The following is a 19,887-nucleotide window of genomic DNA, read 5'->3' on the forward strand; positions in this document are numbered from 1 at the left end:
TTTCTTCCCAGGCTAACTGATTCAATAAGTAAGTTCTTTCAGGATGCCTGCATGCGATTCTTCTTCGTAGGCTGAAGAGTATCTTGTGGTCTTCAAATAAACCTTTTAACTTTATAATAGGTAGTATTATTTGCAAAGAGTTTTACCTTGTGGTAAAATATATCAGAAACACAAAGTTAAGGTATGTACCCACAATGTCAGCTGAATGATTAAAACAAACCCCTAAACATTTAATTTTTTGGAGGTTGCAGAAGCTTTAAAGAGTACTGTAGTAAAAATGTGCCGCTTTAACAACCTTTCCTTAGTTCTAAAACTGATTAATTGCTGTGTCTTATAAAACCTGATTTATTTCATACTTTTTTCATACCAAGCATTACCATTATGAAGCTCTCCTTATAATTGAGATTAATGTTTCTGAGCAAAGAAGTGGTTTGGAGGGCTGCATTCATTTTGAGTGCTGTTCTAATCAATTTTAGATACAGCATTTCACAATGTATCAGTCTGCATCCAAACCTGCCTTATTATGTGGAATTAACTTGTTAGTGATTGATAGGAAGCCTGCTCCATCTCCAGAGGTGATTTGCTTCAAAACAAGTGTTCGGGCTTCCAGGAGACTGAGTACAGGGTCAGGCAACTCAGGTGCCCTTTCTGTGGCCTGACTGAACCTCCTCAACAAAGTAGTTTAACAAAAAAAAAAAAAAAAAAAAAAAAAAGGAGAAAAAAAAAAAAAAGGTGTGCTTTTATGCAGTCTGCCCCACCACCCAAAAAAACCCCCCAAAACAACCAAACAAACCCAAACCAAAAAACCGACAGCACCTTCCCTCAAAAAGCACCAACCCAAAAAACCCATGCCAAACCAAAACCCCAAACCTTACACCTATATTGAATGGTGTTCCTTAAACTATGGTATTGTTGTTCACACATGGACTGGAGTGACATACAATGCACAGACAGTGTCTTTGTGCATCACACGGACTGTGACAATGCATGTCTGCATGATTATTTTGAAGAACAGCTTTAGGGTTTGAAATCAAAACTCATGAGGCTAGTTTCATTTCCAAGGTGTACGTCCGCTGCATATTGCCTGTGTAACTAATGAAAGATGTGCTAATTCTTTTTTTCTCTTTTAAAAGTAGCAAAGATACTGCTTGTTTCAATGCCTAGTGAAATGTTTGTACATTCCTTCTGTGCACCTTCTGGTCTCAGCTTTGCTACCATTTCATTCTTAACCAATAGTATATGGTCACACACGACTGCTGAGTGTGATACATAAATACTTAAAGTTCTGGAAAAACTGATTTCTTCATAGTGAGAGAAAAAAATAAGTTCAAAAGGCCAAACTTAAAAAAAAAAAAAAAAAAAGAGAAACCTCTGAAAGTAGTAAACAATTATAAGAAGATTTATGTCTGTGTGTGTATTATCAGGATAGTGATTTAAATCTAAATTGTAGTTATGTATATGTTTCTTGGAAGACATGCTCACTGCATTCAGTAGGTTTTTTTAAGTTTGCATGCTGAACTAATTACGTGAGTCTTTTAGTTCAAGTGTACATGTAAACAATATACAGAATGTTGCAGCTGAGGTATTGCATAAAAATATTTCCGGTCTTATGTAGATCAGAAGCTAATAAAATTACCAAGTGTTTATGAGTACGAGGCTGTAAGCGCTCCATGCTTAGCTTAGTCTTTTGCTATGGAAGAAACATTTTCAGTACAGGTTCGTTTTAATACTGTAACCGAAATAGCTGCTACTGAATTAATAAAAAGGGAATAATCTTTTAAACGTATTAGAGAATACAACACAAACTGTGTCTCTTATTACCTTCTTAGATGGAGGTCAGTCCACATGATACATACTTTCATCCTACAGTATATTTACGATTGTTGTAAAATACTCTTTATGCAAAGGTGATGCTTGATAACACAAGATGGAGAAGTAGTTTGAGCCTGGAGCTGTTTTGTGCTGATACACACCGTGGGTCTTGCAAAGGGGTGGGCATGCTTTTCTAATTTAGACTAAAAACCAACATAAAAGTTCAAGCCTATCTGGCCTAATTATTTTAAATTTTGCAACTTTTGTCTGTGTGACGGGTTTGAGGTTGTTGATACTTGATGTGTGTGTCTGTGTCTGCAAAAAAGTTAATTGACAGTGCCGAGAAATACAGAAAGCAAAACAGTAAACTAGAAATTGGAAGGTGCTGTAGTAAATTCAGCGCTGATTAAGGTACCCTGCAAATCCACTGAAATCAGCAAATTACCTAGTTTGCCATGTACTACTGAACTGGGAGGCTGTAGGATCTCTTTGTGTTAAAATCTTTTTTTTTCATCTGCTAAATGTGCAGTATAGGTTATAGTAGCAACTTTGGCGTAGTTCTGTGCTAGGCTTTGCTGAATACAAACACAATCTTTATGCATAAAAGCAAACAAAACCAGTTTTCAACATGAGAAAATAAGTGCTGTTGGGTTTTTTTTTCATTATTTTTGTCTTTTTTAATCTTTTAAACACAATTCTGGTAAGTGTTTAAAATACAAATCTTAACATGTTGGCTATGGATTATAATTAGGTAATAATAGAGTCTCTTGTTTCTCTGTTTATTGTGTTTGTTCCCCCCCTCCCCTGGCAAGACACTGGAATGATTACAGAAATTTTTAGTGCAAAACAGGTTTGCCAACTTTGTTTACTCTTTCAAGTAGTTTATTTTAAAAGGAAGGAGAATATCTTTCTATAATGGCAGTCTAAAATCTGTATTCAGTAATTCTTTTAAATGCAGAATTTAATCTTTACGTATGTATTTTTGCATCTGAGTTATAGAAGTGTAAACCAGGAATTTTAAAAAATCTTAAGTTATTGCAATTTTAGTTTTTCCTGTGACAGCGCAGAAAAATGTTGAGAAAAACAACAAATACCACAAAAGCTCTGTTGGTGTGGAACTTGGTGTGTGCTGTATTGAAATCAGTAGTGCTGTTGGTGTTATTTTCCAACGTTTTGTTGAATTTCTGATAGTATTTTTTGACAGCAGTTAAACCAACATACAAAGGCACTGATGAGTCTTGCTTTGTTATTTGAGTCTTGATAATTTTTAGTGTCTTAAGAAAACTCTTGTCAGTGGTAAAATTGGTGAAATACAGATTTTAAATATTTGTTGTCAGGAATTGTAATAGAAAGCTGCATGTTAGGGTTTTGGTTTTTTTTTTTTTGGGGGGGGGGGGGGGCGGGAAAAGTAATCAGCACATGATTTACCACAATACGACAATAGTTTGCCAAATCATAGAAGTCCTTGATACACTTTGTCTGGGTCATGGAATGGGTGACTGCTTAGTGGTTGGAGAAATCATCATTGCTAATAAGTGTTACTTTAGATTAGCAAATGAAAGACTGCATCGTCCTTCAAAGGCCTCATCCATTCTCATTATAATTCTTTGAACGTTTGTCTGACCTTTTTAAAGAAATCCTACTGAAACTTTATGCTTAGGCTGCCACATAAATAAACTGACCAGCACTTGTCTCAAGAAGTTTGTAATCTAATGACAGGAGCAATAATATATCTTTTAACACCAAAGTACTTGTCACAGCAAATTGTCCATTTACTTAAAAATCTCTTTTCTTAATGATGTAATGCTTATGGTACCAGCGAGCAGCTTTATAAAATTAAACTGTATCGCAGTTGGCTAACAAAAATCTAAAGCCAGATTGTATTGCTAGTATTTTTCCTCCTAGCTGTGTTACCATCTATACATTCGCAAAGCTTGGGTTGATGGAGTAGTTTTGTTTTTACGACTGAAAGTGTGAAGGTTTGTGAAGCTAGGACAGGCCCAGCTAAAGCAAACCAGCATAGCTCTGCTCACCTCAGTGAAGACGTTGTCATTTACCTTGCAGATGACAAAGGCTAGGCCTTGTGCCCATGAAACACTTTCAGTTTAGATTTCACTTTAACTCCTTTGAGAGCAGTGTACGTTATGTTGCTAATTTGAATAGGCTTTGGTGCCCCTGAAAAGTGCCATGGCTCAGACGTTATTTTCAACTAAAAGAAGAAAAAAAAACCCCGCATTGGGTTAGTGAACTTGGCAAAGCAGAAAACAATTCATGTTATTAAATCAATTTTTCTTAGAAAGGCATTCTTTATTCATGCTACTGAATAGATAAAATACTTGATCTCTCCCCTACTCCCCCTTAAGAGACAGTCTTGATTTCGAGTGGCACCCTCCAAAACCTATGCAGCTAGAACCGTAGAAAGATTTGATATTCCAACAAACCAGCTGGTTGAAATTTTGCTTACAAGTTGTGAGCATTTGTGTATTGCATTAGCAGCAAAGGCAAAGTCACTGGGAGTCTTAACATTCAGGCAGCAGTTCCCAAAGAGCCATTTGTTTGCTGTTGTTCCTGTCTTGGAGGGCAGAAACGTTAGATTTTTATAGCAGTGGTGGGAACTTGGGAAATACTGGGTTTCACAAATGACTGCCTGAGCTTAGACCAAACAAATAAAAACGTAGTTTGGAATGCTGGGGGATTCTAGCTTGCGTTTGGTAAGTCAGACTGCTGATAGGTCTTGAAATTTGATTTCTCTTCATCCATAACTAGTTAGAAAATTAAAACTGAGCAGCAGAGAGCCCTTTAGCATTATAGTTTCTCATTTTTGTTTTGGGCCTGATTTAAGAGGTGATTTTGTGAGTGAGATAGTGTAGATGGTAGGAAGGATTCTTTTTCTTACCTTGCTTTCCTGCTTGTAGTGGTGATACACAACATTTTGAATTGTCTAGTCATCAAAAGTAATAAGTGAGTTTCTATCTAAGTTGGTGGCAGATGAATGAAAAGCTTTCCTGGCAGCTTTTAAAAATGTGTGTGTAGCGCGCGCGCGCGCATGTGTTGATTATTCAGTAGTTTGACTTAGTAAGCACGACCGTACAAAATTGCAGGCGGATTCCCCCCGCTTGGTCTGGCGGTTGCAGAAGTGTGTGACTTCGGCAGAGGCCGACGTGCTGGGAGGTGTTGACAAGCCCCTGGAACGCGTGGGGTCAGAGTGCCGTAGTGACGTCTGGGTGGATTGAGGGAGCAAAAATGCACGTCACCTTTCAGAAAGTTTTTCAGCCATTTGTGTCTGTAGACCACGAAACAAGACCCACCTTGTAATGAAATATTCACCTTACTGGCCTGTTTTAATCTTCCACATTTTTCTTGGGGTCAATAAGAGTTAGCAATCTGTCTGGATGTATGATAACCCAGAAATACGTCTGTGAGTGACTGTGCTCTACAGGAAACTTAAAAGTCCCAAGTGATCAGAAAAGCTGGGGTTTTATTTTCTCTCCAGTGAAGAATATCTTAGAGTGAAAATGGAATATCAGCTCCTACTTAGGATGAAATAGTTATAATTACATTTAGAAATGTTTTAAGTGGCTTCAAAATGCATAGCCGCTTATATTACTCTTCTGATAATTTTATGTTAATTGTGGAATGATACAGGGTTAATGATACAAAATGTTAGCACTTCTAATGATATGTTTAAGAACAGTGCAGTCATTAAATTCAGTAAACTGAGTATGTGGGCCTCATAAATAAATGCTAAATTATAATACAAAACACACCATGACCAAATTAATTAGTATGTTTAATCTAGTGAATTCCAGCTAGGCTGGATACAATATGGACATGTATTTAATTTCTAAATTTAATATTGGCTGCATAAGTCATCTTTCACTTATTCAGTGCAGAATTAGTAATACAAATTTAATATCTTGTACTTTTTACATAAGCTTTATTTTGAAACATAATGTTTTAATTCTGTTAGAGATTTTAAACATCGTCATTAAAAAAGGGATGTGAGTGGTGATGTTCCGCCCTGCTCTCCCCATAAAATGTCGTCATCAGGAGGTAGAATTTCTGAGGTAAAAAATAACAAAATCACTCCATCAAAATGGTGACACTCATTCAAATTCATTCAGCAATCTAGGGCAGAATATTTTGTATTTACTTATTTGATGCACTTTTCTGTTGGTTGCTTTGTTGTGATCATTGTTGTATCAGATCTTGTTTATTCAGGGTGAATTAAAATGCCAGTAGATCCACCTTGATTTTTCATTTGAAAGCCTTATCTTTTGTCAAAGACTAATTTTCTTTTACCTGTGAGTACCTCAGTGTTTTTTTCTTAAATTACATGTTTTTATCACGTGAGTTATAGGGCATACAGATATCCTTAAACTCCGCTTCTCAATTCTTAAGAGTGTGAGTTTAGGACAGAAGTAGGAAATCGTGTGTTTTTGATGTGTTTGTTGTTGAGTCTAATTTTATAAGTCTCTAAATAATCTATTCAGCTGGTGGTTCCAGGGACTTCAGTGAGATTGTGTAGTGAATAGGCATTGTGCCTGTGATCAGTGGCATACAGGCTTAGGCTCATTGCTTTCAGAGGACAGTCAAAGATGAGAGTTTGAGAATAATCAGCATGTTTTTTCTTCTTCTTTTTTTTTTTTTTTTCTTGCTAGGGGGTTACACTCCACCCATAACCTTTGATATAAGTCTACCTTTGCATTGTGTGGTGGTTGGTTTGTTTTTTCCTCCCCCCAGTAAATACTTGACTGGGAATGACTTGATGAGCCATTCAGTTTTTACAAAGATATCATAAAGCAGTTGCCCACTTAACTGTTTCAGCACTTATTTCAAACTCTATAGAATTGCAGTTAGGTGCAGTAAGTTGCCGTGCACTAGAAACTTGATAAAATGAATTCAAATATTAAGAAAGAAAAAACTAGCTTAAACCTGCTAATTATGACACAATGCTAACTCGACAGGATTTAAGTTTACTTGTTTATGCTAAGTGTACGATAGCTAGCATTGCTGTTTATGGGCAATATCATGTATGGAACCCTAACAGCTTCTTGTTGAGGTTTTTATTATGAGACTGGGGGTAAAGATGATCTTAACAAGAGAATCTCAAATCTGTAGGGTTTTTTTTCTGAAGTTAATTTTTTCATGTGGTTTGTTACAGAATGAACAGGAGTAACAAGCTGCAATGCTGTTTGTAACAGTAACGAAATAAATAATTCAGTAGCTCCCAGCTTTTTGGATGTGAAGAGGCTCAGGTTACACGTAGCTTTGGCATTTAGGCAGTATGTGCCACATCACCACTTACCACGTGGATGTAAAAACACTCACAAACTGTAGATGAGACTGTAAATCACGTACTTAACATAGGATTGAACAGCAGTTAGGTACCTGAACTGGGAACGGTGGGGGCTGTAGTCCACTGAGCACAAGCAGTTAACTGAAACCTGAAGGCAGGTGCCTTATAAAGCACTTTTTTCTGCAGTGCTTCAGTTTCATACCCACTCAGAGGAAAGTAAATGAAACCGCCTACAAGGGATCTTGTCTGCCTGAGGTTAGGCGCCCAAACGGGCTATCTTTGTGAAGGTCTTTAAGGCATGTCATGACCTTCTCTCCATTGCTTTGAAAGCTGGACACTTACTGCAGTAGTGCTGCTCTGTGAGATGCCTAAAGCGTAGGCTCAGTTTAGTGATCTGAGCTAAACAGACTGGATTTCATACGTCCTGCCTCAACCAAAACTGCATCAACAGCTATGAGAGCACTGTAAAAATAGTTTGGATGTTAAGTGTTTCTTCAACTGGAACTAAAATAATTATTTTCAGTTTTGCTTTATTTTTTAAGGTTATAACTGAAATCGCATTATAGTTATTTCCAAACTGTTTCATCATCAGTTTGGGGGTTGACTACTGTCCCCAGGTCAAAAAAAGACCTTGACTTCTACATTAACATACATGAACTGCACACTAGAAATAAATGTTGCTGCAAATACATAGGAGTTTTCATATACATCTTTTAGGCTCTGGCTTAGATTGATACTGTCTCAGGGGAAAAAAAGAATAGTATTTCATTATAAACTGATAAGCAGTGTATCTACTGCTGTTTTGAATATTTTGGCTAAATGCAATTCGAAGAATTTTAAATCAGAAAATGTGCAAAAATTGGGTTAAGTGCATTTAACCATTGAAACTCTTCTAGCTCATTGATATTTTAAAAAATGTAAGTAGACAATGGCTGTAGACATTTCCCCCCCCCCCCCCTCATAACATTACCAACATATTCAGTTTAATTTCATATCCTACAAATTGCAAGTACTAGGGATTCCGAAAGCTTGGTCTTCATGTTTTTTTCCATCTCCTTTACTGTGCCATTCCTATGACTGTCTCACTCAGCCCTGTTATATTTCTCCCTGATGGCTGAAAACAACTGTTAGGTACCAATTTCTACTTCCAGAAGATGGGTTATACGATTTTTGTGTGACAAGCGTAGGAACTGCTTGTTCTTTCATCTCCTCTATGGTGGTTCATAACTGTCTTAAAAAACAGCAAGGCTTTGGTTTGATTAACATTTTAAGCTTTCATAGGCTGCCAGCACTTCCTTTAAAAATAAAAAATTGCCATCCTGTACCCTTTACAGCCTGTCCTCGGCTCCATTGCCCTCTCCCTTGTATAAGCTCAGCTGTTTTCTTGGCCATACAAGAATTCAGAGTAGCAGCACAGCTGAAAAATAACCATTCAGAATGTATTCTTATTTTTTTAATTTTTATTTATTTTTTGCCAGGTTGGTACTCAGCTTACTGACCCAATGCAGCAGGAGCCACAGCATAATGTTAGGTGCAGGGCAGGAATATAAGGAGCATAGGACTGCCTTTTCAGTTTATTATTTTAAAAAAAGGAATAACATGCTGCCTACGTTTTCCTGGGTTGTTAAATTAGAAACACCTTCAAGGAGAAAAGAAGTTCCTAGAAATGGGCTTGCAACTTATGTTTTTCCTGTCTGTGAATTGCTTTGTTTCATACTCAGCATCACAGCAGAGAACTTTTGGGACTAGGCTAACCAAGAGAAACCATAAATAAAAGAAAAGAAACTGAAATACAAGACTACCTTTTTTTCTTTTTCCCTCCAATAACTATATGTGTGCATGCATACAGCAGGACCACATCTCTCTCTCTTTTAAAAGAAATGTGTTATTTTATAGAAGGAAAATCAACAATACTGAGGTTCCCTTGCTCTGTAATCGAATTGCAGTCCTTCTCCAGGAATTCAACCGGCAGCAGCCGAAGGGATGTCACAGCAATCAGCACTTGTTTACAGAGTACATAAGAGGGCTGATTTCTCTAGACCACGCGTTTCTGTATTTGATTTCTTTAAAAAAACCCAGATGTTGTCAGTACAATGTCAGTGCTATCAATGCTTGTGTTGGTGGTTTGTGCCTCTCAGTTTTCGAGGAAAGAGTAACCTGGAATTGATTGTTTTGTGTAAGAAACAAACCTGAAAGAGGATTGTATTTCATAATGCAGCTTTCCCCAAAGTCTTTGCTGATCGTTTAGAGCTGGGCTTCAGGGTTGCACAGAGAGGAGGTGCAGCGATTTATGCAGCTTTTTCCTCTGCCCACCCATTTCTCCTTCCAGACATGGATATATAAGGGGATCACAGGGTTTTTCACACTTTAACCCTACCCTTTAGTACCAGCTAATGTGACAGCAGGTAATTCTGCATCCTGTGATGGACTTACGGCTATGTCTTGTGCAACTTTGCTGTTTTGAGGCGGCACAGTTCAGTTCTTGTTTTTTCCTGGAGAAGGTCATCATCGCTTAGCTATAGGTTATGATGCTGATGCTTTTATTTTTCCTGTTGAAGCTGTTCGGCTTCCCATGAAGAACTTAACGATTCATTGGATCAGAAGAGGGTGAAGAAGGGGGGATGTGTCATTGCAGCCTGGTGCCTAGGGCAGGCATCTGAGAAGGGGAGAACTTACAGCTTCTTTTAATCTGCCAGAAGTGTCCTTTTCCTTCATTCCTGCCACTGCTCTGGTGCTGACATGAGTACTGGTATGCCTTTGGGCTCAGCCAGAATTTATCTGTCTGAAAGATTATTATACACACACCCCCACACACCCGCCCCTGAAATTAACTTTCCTTTTTCTTTTTTTTTGAGTTAGTCTTTACTAGCTCAAGTTGCAAACTGTCTCTTGGTGCCACAGTATAGTTGCTAGTGCTGGCATGCAAGAGGAAGGAATCAGTAGCTGAAGCTGGGAATAAGAAATTGCTAAGAAGGCTGGGAATGCACTTTTAAAAGGGATTATATGGGATTAAAGTGAGCCTGTAACTACAACTTGAATGCATATATATTAAAAAGCTAGGATGGGCAAAATGTGGGCACTTTCTGCTTTAAGGGATGTTACTTACTTCCTAGCTCAGATCAGTTTCAGTGTGCATGTCCCTTTTTGGATCCGACTTCTGCCTTTCTGGGGAAATGGCTGCCAGTTTGAGCATTGGGTCGTGCTGTGGTCCCAGACAGCATGAAGCTGGTTTTGTGCATGCAAAGAAAGGGAAGAAATATAAAATGAAAATAATGTGGTGAAAGAAATGGTTCCAAAATTAAATATAGTAGATAAGGATTTTTTAATTTTTTTTTTTTTTATTTCTAATGTTGGTAGCAGCATAGTGTTTCTGATGTAATTCAGCAGGTTATTCTTGTGTGCAAGGGTATCCTAGGCTCGCCCTCGAAACACGTGTGTGCTTGTCTCCCCCATGGAAGGAGCAGAACGACTGCTGTCATTACAGGTCCAAACACAACTGTCACTACAAACCCTTTTCAGTAGCTAATGAATAAAAGTTACTGGTGGAGTTTATTGAGTGTGATAAAACCTAGGAAGTTTACCATTATTTTACAGACCTGAACACCGAGGCAATGAAAGATGATTTGCTTGTAGGATCACAAGAACTTACAGTAGAGCCCTCGTATAACCTAACTCCTAATTAGACAGTATGGAAGATGGTTTGTATTCTTTATAGGCTATTTTTGGCTTGCCCATAATTTTGACGTGGTGCATTAATCGGTCTTAAAATTTTCTGGGAGCAGTCACACATACTTTTGTATAGAATGAGGATAATGTGTCAAGCTGTGGGTTTGAGTTGCTTATATCCTCAAATACGGCCATGCATCAAGGTGGAAGATATTTTTATTCAGGTCTGTTGGTCTGAAAATCACTCACTACTGTTGCTTGCTAATTCCAGTATGATAAAATTTCCTTGCAGAGCTTTGCTGGCTATATTTGAAGAAATGAGGTGCTGACTAACCATGTTATGTTTTTAGGTGACAGTCTCAGCAGCTCACACATTTTAGTACTATGAGTTTCTTGCTGCTGCCATTAGTGCAAACTGTGAATGTTTTTAAGTGCATATGGTAGCGCAGACATGGCCTTAAATTAAGTAGTCTCAAAAATGTTCCCGTGAAGGTGCGTAGTGCACCTTCTGAATGCACATTTGTTGATTATTTTTTTCTTCGTTGCATCTTGCCCCATAAAGCTATGAACCAAAGACGAAAAAGTCATTGAGGTCAAATGTTTTCTATCTAGTGACTGACTGAGAACATCCTTTAATTTGGATAATAGAAGTCTGTTGTTTTGGTGTTACAGAACTGTTATTAGGTAGTTGACTTCACAGATTTGTATAGTTCACAGTTAAAATGAGTACAAAATTAAAAGTTATCTCCCTCTGTTCTCTCAAAAGTATAAAACTGTGCATTAACAACTATATGAACCTATTTCTATATGACTTAGAATCTACTAGTAGTAAGAAATAATTCATTTTTAATTTAAATATATTTTTTTAAGAACTTCCTAGGCTCTATTTTTGGATCAAAAGCTTACTCTTATATCTGTAGTTGTAACTTAAGAGAATTTTGATGCCATCTCATAAACAAGGTAGTTATCAAGGAAAGGAAACATTAGAAAGGTAAAGATACTGACACTATATGAGGCCTAAGCATACTTCTCTCTGTAAGGGAGCACTGAAAAAAAAAATAATCATGTAAAGCAGCATGTTCTACCCATGCACCACTTTGAGTTACCTATTCAAAAGAAGAATAAAACAGTGTTGTCTAATAAAACAATGGTAACTGGTATTTTTCTCCTTTTTGTCTTGTGAACCCAGACTGAGCAGGTGGGGTTCCAGTCTGTGTGCATATTGTTGCGTCCTGAGGAGAGGATTTTTACCCTCTCTTACCAGTTTACTCACTGAATTAGTTAACGTTAACCTGGTTTCAAACAGCATCTGAGCTGTGCTGTGTTGAGTTGAACGAGGTTGCATGGAGGCAGTTGAGATCCCGGTTGAGTGGGACTCCTGGGTCTGGGGGAGGGTTGCATGCAGGACTCAGCCTCTTCATGTCCGTAATCTGTGTCTGTCATCCCCCCTTCAGCCTCGCTGTGTGAAGAGGCTAGTGATGGAGGATGCAGTGCAGCAGAAGGGATTATTCTTCCGTTGGGAGGGGAAAAACTTCTTTTGGGATTTCCCAATCGGGTGATGTGTTCCTTGTATGTTTAGAAAGTTCTCAAACAACTACTGAGATTAAAAAGGCATATTTAGTGCTTAAAACATTTAGTCTCCAAAGTCTCCTGTGCTTTATGAGATTAAGGATGGTTTACTAGCTGAGAGAATGTTTCATTCAACACCTTTCCTCAGATTTCAGTTATGCGATGTCCTTGGAGCTACTTGGAAAAGTAAGATTAGAGAAGTAAGATTTTTAATCTGTCTTTCAGAAGAGAATCATTTGGCCGTGGTGAACTGTGAATCATGAAGCGCAGCTTTGCATATTGCTTTGGTCCGTGGGTCACTGTCGAGAAGGCACTGGAATGAATGTGGTGTTCTCCAGAGAAGAGTCAGAAAATTGAATTTCAGTTCTAGGAAATACCCTTTGTCTGTCTTCTACTGTCAGCTGATCATTAGCAATTTGTGATACATGTCTGAGATGGTTGGTTTTGATTTGTCCGTAAGGATGCCTAGATCATTCTGTGGCTCTTTGAGCTTCAGTTTTGTAGGCTACTCTGGCTCAATGTCAGTTTGATTTAAATCCTTACTGATTTCTCAATTTGTTTTGGTGCCATTTTTTTTTACTGCTTTCTCATTTCCATGTGCACTTCTTGTTTTGAAGTGATGTACAGAACATGTCTGACTGTAGAGTTTTTAGCATTTAGCATTGCTGAAACATTTGATGTAATACTTATTTCCTGGAAACTTGAGATACCTAGTGACCCTGTTTAACTATTGTAGTTGTCACTTACTTCTTGTTTTAGATGTCAGAGTGACTGGAAGGCCTTTGCGTGCCACACAATGAACTTCTGGTGCTGGAGTTTCTTAGCGCTGTTGCACAAGGAGTGGGTGTATTCGGGACGAAGGTAAAAGCTTGTTCAGTTGGCACGGGGTTAACAAATGCAGTGGGCTGCAGGAGAGGTTGTGCAGTTCTGGTACTGATGCCAAGCAATTATGTTAGGGGTTTTTTCAGCCTTTGCCAGATTTGAGGACCAGATGATTGTATCTGCTGACATCTGTGTGAATCATAGCGATGCAGCTCAGTCTCCGTGATTTTAGTGAAACAGAAGGGTTTCCTCCCAAGGTGAGGAATTCAGGTGTTTGGCTAGTTGATTGTGTAAGTAACTTGGAAGTCTGAACATGAGACTATCTGCCAACTGAAATCGATATTGCACATGTAATTATTGGACTGTCAGTGTAGGATACTGTGCCCTCCTTAAGCAATAGGGATGTTTTAGTTAAGCTGTCTAGTATGAAGGTAGACATACGCCTGCGAGGTCTGTGTCAGGGTAACAAGCATGCTTGAAGTAATATGTCTTCAAAAGCTGACCTAGTCTGAACAGCGACGGTGGAGTGACCTTGCAAGTGTGCATCTGCTCTAACTTTGATACAAGGGTCATTTTATATGCTGTTTCCTTTGTAAATCAGGTTGCCTTGTGCCTTCTGCAGAGTCCACATTTTTCTGTTTCAAAATACTTTGTGTAAACATCATTTTTACCTTAGATTGCAGAAATATGTGAGATATAGGGTTAGATTGGATTTGAAAAGAAACAAAGCTAGCCTTTGTAAATCACCAGTTCAATCTTTTTAGAGTATTATGTCACTAAGAAAATACTTCTACTTATTCATATAGCATGCAAGCAAATTATATAAGCATATAAACATTTACAAAGAAAACTAATAATTTTATAGATACCCGTTCCACTACTTTGCTATGCTGTTTCTTCCTCTGGGTTGTTACTGTGGATTACAGTTGGAGTGCGATATGTCAGATGTGCAAACCCCCCCTAAACCTCAAATAAGTTAAGGCAGGTTATTTTTTTTTTTTTTTAATCACAGTGATTATAGTTTGTATAGAATTTTGCCACAAGACAACTTTCTCCCAGCTTGCATCTGTGGGAAAGTGGTGATGAAATTGATGGAACGGTCTGTCCCTGGTGATGTTCATTTCGATGCCCCAGAATATGGTGGAATATTTCAGTGCCTCTGCTGCCAGAGCGTACCCTAGTTTGATGAGACAAAAGAAACAGCCTGGGTCTTTGTGTGTTAAAGTGAGGAAATGAAATATTAAATCTCATTTAGATTTGGAACCAAGTGGGCTGGCAATGTCTGTGGAGCTCGAAAGGGGGAGGTGGTGGCGAGTCTTTATTTCTCCCTATTGTGCAACCCTCTGAAAGGGTATGGGAGAGTTTAGTGGAGGGTAGAAGCAGACAAACAGGACAGCTTTACTTGCAGTAGCCAAAACTGAAAGTCCAATGAAAAAACATGTTGAATTTAAAATGTATTTCAGGAAATATTTGAGAGGAAAAAATGTCGTGCCATCTGCAAGGAGAAAACATCTCTGGCATTACTAAGACCAATGAGCTCTTCCTGTGATCTGCTGGAATGCTGAAGTCTCTAGGGCAGCCCTAATCCATCATCTAATTTTTGCAAGAGTTCACAGAATTCCCTGTAAGGTAACAGGAATCATATTGCTCACATGCAGTTTTTGCTTCTGCTTCCAGTTTTTCCACAGTGATGGGACCTACCTCTGCTCTCATTCAAGCTGGAGAGGAGGCTCCTGTTGATGTGGACAATTTAGGATTGGGCACTTTTTGTGAAGGAGATAATGTAGACAAGGCAATTGCAACATTACTTATAATATCTTCTTCTACTACTTACCTTAATGTGAAAATGCCATGAAACAGGGTCAGGAATGTGCACAGAACACGGCTTTGAGACTTGGGTGTGTGCTCAGTCCACATAAAGCATAGAGTGTGTGTATAAAAAACTTTATTAATTTCTTTAATCCGTTATATAAAGATGCTGACTTTTGTTCCATTCACAGTCAAAGCTGGAGCTGTTCTTGCTCCCTCAGCCCCACTGAGATAGATGTGGTAGGTGTTTGCTGCAGCAAAGTGGAACGGCCACCCTCCTTCCTGGCTGGATCAGACTGCTTGGTTTTTTTCCTAATGATGATAAGTTGTCACTCCATTCATCAGTCCTCTAACCAGACGGCTGAAGTAGACAGCTCTGCAATCGATTCCTGGCCTTAGACCTTTATGACTTAGGTGAAGATATTAGGAGCTCCAGCTCCTGTCAGCATGGTTCTTGGTTTCAGTAACGTACCTGGGGTGTTCAGTCATATCAAGGACCCTTCCCAAGGAAGATCATTCTCATAAGTATGTGTTTTGATTTACTCGTACCTCATTTGTATAAATAATGTTTTTATGTAAGCATGCACAGATAGTGGAACAGAAAGATAATTTAATTTTTTTCTGAAGTTCGTATTGTAGAACTGCAGGATGTAATTACTTGTAAGATTGCATAAAATTATGTAAAAGTAGATTTTCCTGTAGCCACAAAGTAAGCTTAGCATGTTCCTCAAACCATGTGATATTTAAAAATACCAGTTTGTCTTAAATTGCATCCTTCCTCCAGCACTTCTCCAGAGGAAAGCCAAATATAGCATCTTTGACCTTTTTGTTTATCAAATGAACTAATAAGACATCTCTATTATAATAGTCTCTGACGTACCTTACACTATGTCTTGCTAATAGAGCAAGTGTGTTCCATTGGGGGTTAAGAATATTTAATCCTTTAATGCTGACATATACAACACGTAGCCATGTCAGCTACAGCTGTTTCCAAACATCAGTAACAAAATTATAGATGGTTTGAAGCTTCTGTGGTGGAAACGAATACATTTGAGGATTCATCTTGCTGACAGTGTTTATGTAATTTAATCTTGCCATCTGGAAGAAAGTAAACATTTTTTAGGAAATTAAAGTTAAGGTAGCAAGTCCCTTGTGTCTTCTGGCTGCTGCAAATAAGTTAAGTTGAACCAAGTTGATGAAAATCTTCAATAGGGAGAAGATCATGGTTATATTTAAAAGATTGTTATACAGGTGCACTGATGTATAAAATTGTTTCAGAATATCTGCTTTATTAACTTCCCTACTTATTCAGTAGTTAGAAGCCATTCTTCTGCTCAGACAAAACCAGCATGTTTTTCAGTGAAATGTGAAAAAACATAGGCAGCATATGCATGCAGAATGCATAGGTGTAACTGAAGCAGTTGCACGATTGCTTTTCTCATTCTTCTGTGCTTTTTTCCTTTTTTTTTTATTTTGTATTATGTTTTGCTTCTCAAATATCTACTTCTTTTTTTCCTTTATTCATCTGCTTTATTATACCCTGAGCTTGTTATTTCTAAGTTTTTACCTTGATTTTCTAAAGAAAGAGTTCATGGTGATACCTACCTATAAATAATCCTACCATTTGTGCATCGGACCCACTGTAATAATTTGGAACTTGTTAGCCAATTTCAAACAAACAAGAGAGTCACAAAAAGATTCCAAAGGCATTGGGTTCCCATAATGTTTATGAGTCCAGGTGGCTTGGTAGAGGGGAGGCATCTTAACAGTGCCCTACAGCATGAGCTATATGGAGAGAGAAGTAAAGACTGGAGATACCTGTAGCAAACCAGTGTTTATTAACTGTGCTGCGCATAAACCAGCTTAAATGCTATCCCCTTCCCTTTCCCCGATCCATATGTTGTTTGTTTGTGCCATCTGATGAGATGTTTGGGGTGGGTGGGAGATACTTTTCATGATTGTTGTGGCCTAAAATATTTGTATGCATCCAAGACATTTCTAGTAGGAAGCTGATTTTAGAGCTACGCGATTTGAAGGGATGGACAGTGTCAGCCGTTTTACACATGAAGGTTGTGTGACTGGAAGGAGTGGATGGGGCAGAATCGAAGTGGAGCACGTGAAACTTTAGTTTGCCTTTAAGATTATCTTTATTTTTGTGAAGGGCATTTACCTTTTTTTTTAATCTTTAATGAAATCTTCAATTTTCACATAAGTTGTTCCGTTAAGAAAATCTCTCAATTATGCAGCATTTGTTAAAAACCCTAGGATTTTGTGACAAGATCAACAAGCACTCAACCAAATTATAGGGTAGTGTTGCCCTTGGTTCCTGAGGGGAGGAAGGCAGGAAAAAATTTAGCGGAGGTATGAACTTGGCAGAAATAGCTTGGTAATAGTAGAATGAGAACAACACCGTTCAGTATTCTGTAACGGGTCTGTAAAACGAGGCGAAAGCTTTAGGCTGTTCCTGCTTAACTTTGGTGATTTCGGCTGGTTCTTTCAACCTCTCTTTTCTCTACTGTTTGAGATCATATTCGCCCTTCCTTCTTGATGTCTAAATCCTCTTGCTTTGCTTTCTTCTGCTAGAGGCATTGATTTATTTACTTAGGCTTGTACAAGCATGCTACTGTTCTGCTAAAATTAAAAATAGTGTTGCCATATAGGAGCTGGTCAAGTAGTGGGATTTTAAACTAAAATATCTAACTTCATATTCAGTGGAAGCTGCCTGTCAGCATCTTTATAGGTCTGAATAGGCTTTTAAAAAGGATCTAGCTCTAAGCCTTGATAATTGAACTTAAGCTCCTAAGTTGCTTATCTACTTCTGAAATTTAAAACTGATCCGTGTTGTAAAACTGCAGTGAAGATCTACATGAAAATGAAATGGCATGTTAATGGAGAAATTCTCATTTAGGTTTGCTGCTTAGCAGTATAAACAACAATTTTAGGAGTGTTGATCTGTTTTTTATAGTCTTGCATATGAATTACTTTAGAAAGCTAGCCAGTTGGTGTCCAAATCATGCCACGTTCCAACTTTGTCAGTGTGACCTAGACATTTTGCTTGAAATAAATACACAGACTGGTGAGTTTATAAACATTTATAGTTGTGCCCTGTGTTAAATAAGGACTATGCTTTATTTTCATGCAATAAAATTTAATTAGTTGTAAGTCAGGTTTTGCTTTAGTTGTAATTAGTTTAGCATATAATTATTTTGTCTAATAGCAATCTGAAATCTGCAAGCATTTTGGTCTTATTCCAAGTTAAAAAAAACAAAACAACAAAACACAACCCTCTTAGATTTGTTCAATCAGTAGCTATAATAGAATCTTACTAGTCAACCATATTACAGACTGTGTAGATCTTTAAGTGACTGAAGCAGTGTTTTCACTGATGCTTGTGGTGTGTTGCTTTAAGAAGATATAAAAAAATGTTTTCTATTGGACTTGTTTGTTGGGGTTTTTTTTAACTGATTAGGAAAAAATCAATGATTTGGATTTTCTTGGCAAACCCAGTATTTGCTGTTTGATACTTAGCTTTTTTTCAGTTCTATTTCAGAATTAGTTTTAAAGTTCTAGCTTTCATAAAATGTAACTGGGAACTGTGTGTGTGGAAATAGTAATCCTTCAATTTCAATGAATTATATGTTGTAAATATCATCATTTACACACAAATATTATTGCTTATTATTATTTTAGGTATTTGTATTATTAAAAGTATGATAATGTTCATGGGTATTTTTTTGAAGTCTCATGTCTCCTGTCTCTCAGTTGTGGCTGGCTGGCATTTCTAAAGAAGTTGCCCTGCCAAGGAATTTTCTGTCATCTCTGCTTATGGATTTTTTTTAATGGGAACAGCACTACAGCAACAGATAGATGCAGAGCCTGGTGTGCTGTTAGCTTCAGCGACGTAACGGGGAGCAGAGCTTTTGTTCTCACTCCCAGTCCAACCCAGCTTGCTTTTTTGCAGATATCATAACTGGTAATAATTTAAAATATTACTTGCTAGTAATGTTCTAATTTAAATTTCATCTGTGTTATTAATAGTAAGGTTCATACGTTTGCTCCATAAAAGGGCTGATCTTGTTCTCCGCTGATCATTTCATCAGCCTATAGGTCAGGAAATTATGACCAATCAGAGCATAGAGACTGGCACTCTTTAGGATACTGAATAAATGAGCAGTAAACAGCCTCATACTTGATGGATATTTGTCTTCTGGAAGCTCTGTAGTCTTGACTGGGAGGGTTAAATGACTTCACAACTAGAAAAGAGATGCTTAGATACTGACATTTATAAAGGGATACGTACTTTTAGAATAGGAAGGGATTGCCCCATTTTTGGGGAATGGGATTTTCAGATCCTTCTCTGCTTTTGCGGTTACCTGCCCCACAACACTCAAAAAACTTAGATTTCTGTTACGTTTAGGTGACACATCATGTGACTTAGAAAGCCTAGAAGGGCGAATGAGAAGTTACTTTAGAAGGATGGGTAGAGTACCATTCTTAATTCTGTTTCATTTTTTTCCCAGAGCAATCGTATTGATATTACCTGGCATATTTTTGAAGTATCTTGTAAGAACAGTATACTTAGTGTATATTATTAAATGTATAGTCGTGTATGCATAAATACTTGTGTGTGCAGGTATTATGTAATTATAGAACTCAATAGTATACATGTGTGTGAATATATGCATAATATAGAATTCTAAGCTTAAAATAAACTAGAAAATGTATATTTGCACGTGTCCAATTGTTAAACACCATTATGCTAAGGCCTTAGTGAAAGACTATTGAAAGCGCTAATAAAATTACTGTTAACATAGTTTAGTCACTTTTCTTGGTGGTTTGTCTGCCCCTCCCCAATGAAATATTTTTAATTATCAAAAAAAAAAGGGAAAACAATCATGCTTATAAGAGAG

The sequence above is a fragment of the Falco peregrinus genome, chromosome 2, assembly GCF_023634155.1.
Source record: "Falco peregrinus isolate bFalPer1 chromosome 2, bFalPer1.pri, whole genome shotgun sequence".
Taxonomy (NCBI): Eukaryota; Metazoa; Chordata; class Aves; order Falconiformes; family Falconidae; genus Falco; species Falco peregrinus.